Here is a 4,330-nt window from a genome sequence, read left to right as displayed (position 1 = left end):
ATATGCATTGTCAATGATTAAGAAAATGATAAAACATTATTTTGTAATCACTCTAAATTATGTTAAAAAATAAAAGAACTAAATTGTGTTAAAAAAAATAAAAGAGCTAAATTGTGTTAAAAAAATAAGTATTTAAATATTTAGTTTTAGCATGATATAAGAACTAAAACAAGAATTATACCATTTGTTATAGCTTTCTAATTCATCTCCTTCCCCCACCCACCACTGAAAGATGAATTAAAAGGAAAATTCAATTCAAATTCACTCCAAATAAATCCCTAGACGAAACCCCAAATGGATCCCAAGTAGTCTTCATTTCCCAGTCTCTATTTGCTTCCTCCTCTTCTTCGAAGCCACACAAAAATTAAGACGAAAGAGACAAAAATCTTGAGAAAACTTACGTAATGACGGAATATCAGTTACAGCCGACGGCGAATCTTTGGTCGGACGACAACGTGTCGGTTATGGACGCTTTCATGAGCTCCGACATCTCTTCTTTCTGGCCGCCGCCGCCGCCGCCGCAATCATCTGCGTCCACTTCCACGCCCGTCGCTGCTGTTGGAACCGACCCTTTCAAGTCCACCCTCGCGGGCCAATCCCATCCCTCCGTTTCTCCCCTCAATCAAGACTCTCTACAACAACGTCTCCAAGCCCTACTAGAATGCGCTCGCAATTGCTGGACTTACGCCATCTTTTGGCAGTCTTCGTATGATTCCTCCGGCACCGCCGCGCTTGGCTGGGGCGATGGGTATTACAAAGGCGAGGAAGATAAAGGGAAAGCAAAGCTGAGAGCTTCTTCATCTACAGTCGCGGAGCAAGAGCACCGTAAAAGAGTCCTTAGAGAACTTAACTCTTTGATTTCAGGGTCCACCGATGATGCCGTCGACGAAGAAGTAACGGATACCGAGTGGTTCTTTTTAGTTTCCATGACGCAGTCTTTCGTTAACGGCAGCGGCCTTCCGGGGCAGGCCTTTTTAAATTCAAGTCCGGTTTGGGTCGTCGGGTCGGACAGGTTAGCCGGTTCGATGTGCGAGAGAGCGCGGCAAGGGCAGACTTTCGGTTTGCAAACAATGGTTTGCATAGCGTTTGCAAATGGGGTTGTTGAATTGGGGTCAACGGAGCTTATAACCCAGAGTTCAGATCTCATGAATAAGGTTCAAGCTTTGTTTAACTTCAACAATGGAATTGAAACCGGTTACTGGTCAATCGGTACTAATACTGCCGACCCTACTTCGCTTTGGATTACTGATCCCCATATTGCACTCAAGCAAACCAATAACAACAATACTAGCAATCAGAATCCTAGTTCTAGCAGTCTAACTGAGAATCCGAGTTCTATTGATCTTGAAAATCATCAGCAGGGACCAAGTTTTTGCTTGAATTTCTCCAATAATGGCTTTGATGGGAGTAATAGTGTGAAGATTGGGAATTCCCCTTCCCATTTGTTGAGAACAGAATCTGAGGAGATACTAAATTTTGGTGAGAGTGAGGGAATCGGAAACTGTAATTTGTTTTCAGGGAACTCTACGAAGAAGAGGTCGCCTACTCCGAGAGGGAGTGATGAAGAAGGAATGGTTTCGTTTACTTCTGGTGTAATTCTTCCTCCTCATGTGGTGAAATCAAGTGGTGAGGGGACTCCGATCACTCTGATCTCGAAGCTTCGGTCGCGAAAGAAACTGATTGTAGAAGTGTTGTTGTGGAGCCTGAAAGGAGGCCTCGAAAACGGGGACGAAAACCGGCTAATGGGAGAGAGGAGCCTCTGAATCACGTTGAAGCAGAGCGACAACGACGAGAGAAACTTAACCAGAAGTTTTATGCTCTGCGTGCAGTGGTTCCAAATGTATCGAAGATGGACAAAGCATCGCTCCTCGGTGATGCTATTTCATATATTAACGAGCTTAGGAGAAAGCTAAACAATGCGGATTCACAGAAAGAGGAGTTTCAGAAGCAATTAGAGGATATGAAGAGAGAACTTGCAAGTAAAGACCAAAACTGCACGACGTCGAACCACCTCAGCTACAAATTGGCAGAATTAGATATTGATGTTAAGGTTATTGGATTGGATGCAATGATTCGAATCCAGTCCAATAAAGAGAACCACCCAGCAGCAAAGTTAATGTCTGTCTTGGAGGAGCTAGACCTCGATGTGCAGCATGCTAGCGTGTCGGTCGTTAATCAATTGATGATACAGCAAGTGAATATCAAGATGGAGAGCCGGTTTTACACACAGGAGCAGCTCAGGACAGCTTTAACATCTAAAGTTGGCGATGCAAGGTAGTGAGCATTGAGCATAGCTTGATCTGTTTCGAACGAGTGGGATTAATCGGATTCCGAGTTTCATCGGAATCGGTAGCACAAGCAATGTAAAGTATTATTCTATTTTGTTGTTAGTAGTGTTTAGCATAGTTAATAGTTGGAGTTATGATGGTGAGAAGTAGCCTTTCTTTTTTGTGTTGAATCTTGTAGTATGTGTATATATGTGATTTGTTTTAAATTAGACGGTGAATGAAGTTCTGGGTTGGTTAGTATGTATATGTATATATATCCTGGGTGTATGCATGTTAGAAAATAAAATCTAATTGGATAGTTTTTCAGATAACAAATTTTCGGTGTTTTGAGATTATGTGAGCAAGAATCAAGGGGACATTGGAACTCTTGCCTGAATTTTTTTTCTTAAATTGTTTGTATCCATTTGTTACTTCCCTCACGTGCCTTTCCTGGTTATTAGGGGACAACGTTCGATTGAGTGGAATAATTTTTTTTTGAGTTATTTGTGTTTACGAGTCTTATTTTATAATTTAAATTTTATTAAAAAAATTAAGTTGATTTAAATTGTTAAATTTTATATTTAAATTTAATTGTAAATATTTATAATATTAGGATATTATTTAATTCTAGTTTAGACAATTATATATATATATATTGATAGATTCAATTCGAACTTGAAAATCAATCCAATTATTATTAAAAAATTTAACTTATTTGAGTTGAATTTATAAAATTGAATCAAGTCAATTCAAATAAAATATTTTCTAATCAAGTCAATTTATAAAAATTAAACTTTCGAGTAGAATCGAAATTTGCTCATCTACTTGGTATTGTCGTTGGCAAATGGCAATGATGTTTGTTCTTTCGCTCATCTACCAATTACGGAATTGCTTTTCGCTGAAATCTCGTGTTTGTTTCACGTAATTTGTTTTTCGGAAAATATTTTCACATGTTTATTTCACGTAATTCGTTTTCCAGAAAATGTTTTTCAATGTTTGGTTGGAGGAAAACTGGCTGGTCAACGTAAAACATTTTCTTGGTCAACAGAATTTCCTTTGTATTTTCTAGAAAATGACTTACCTATGATTTTCCGTAAGTCATTTTCCGAACTTTTCACTTCAAAGAATAAATACTCAAAATATTTAATATTATTTTAATCAAAATATTAATTATTAAAATATTTAAAATATATTTATTAATAGTTATAATAATATAATATTATATTTTTAATATTATGATAAAATAATCAATTATGTTATAATAATATAAGATATTATATTGTTATTTTAATAATATATAATAAATTATTAATAAAATTTATATTATTTATTAATTTCATAGAGATAGTATTATTAAATTATTAATAATGAAAAATATTATTTATATATTTAATATTAATATAATATTCTAATAATATTTTAATAAAGATATTTAAAATATATTAATTAATATTTTTAAAATATAATATAACACTATTACTTTAATAAATAATTAATATAATTTATAATATTTTTATTTCAATAAAATATACCAATATTAATATATTTATAATAAAATTCTAAAAATAATATTTAATAATAAATATATTATTTTAATATTTTAAAAATAATAATATTAAGTTTTATGATAAATAATATTATTTATTGTATTTAATATTTGTAATAAATATTTTTTTAAAAATTCATCAACTAGTGGAAAAAGGTTTAAACAATATCTTCCAAACATCATAAAACGTTTTCCATATATTTTTCAGAAAAATATAATTGGTTTTACGGAAAACATTTTCCGTAAAACATTTTCCAGAAATGTAATTCATTTTCCATAATTCAATTTTCAGTAATTAATTTTCCAGAATTCAATTTCCAGAAAACCAATTACATCCAAACAAACAAAGATTTTTTTTATATAAATTAGGGTAAAGAACATAAATGATCGTATAAAATGTTATTTTAATGAGTCCTTTGACTATTAGAAGTTATAAATTGGTTCCCCGGCTATAGGATTTGTTTTGTTGAGTCTCTCAACTATAGGATGTTAATTTGTTGAGTCCATCAACTATAGG

The 4,330-nt window shown here is 33.5% G+C and overlaps 1 pseudogene; it reads left to right on the top strand.

Annotated features, from left to right (window-relative positions):
* The first annotated feature begins 224 nt into the window (after nucleotides 1-224).
* Nucleotides 225-2,320, top strand: LOC120200463 (annotated as a pseudogene).
* Nucleotides 2,321-4,330: the final 2,010 nt, after the last annotated feature.

This window comes from Hibiscus syriacus, unplaced genomic scaffold (assembly GCF_006381635.1).
Source record: "Hibiscus syriacus cultivar Baekdansim isolate YM2019G1 unplaced genomic scaffold, ASM638163v2 tig00005974_pilon, whole genome shotgun sequence".
NCBI lineage: Eukaryota > Viridiplantae > Streptophyta > Magnoliopsida > Malvales > Malvaceae > Hibiscus > Hibiscus syriacus.
This window is presented reverse-complemented; position numbering and strand designations above follow the sequence as displayed.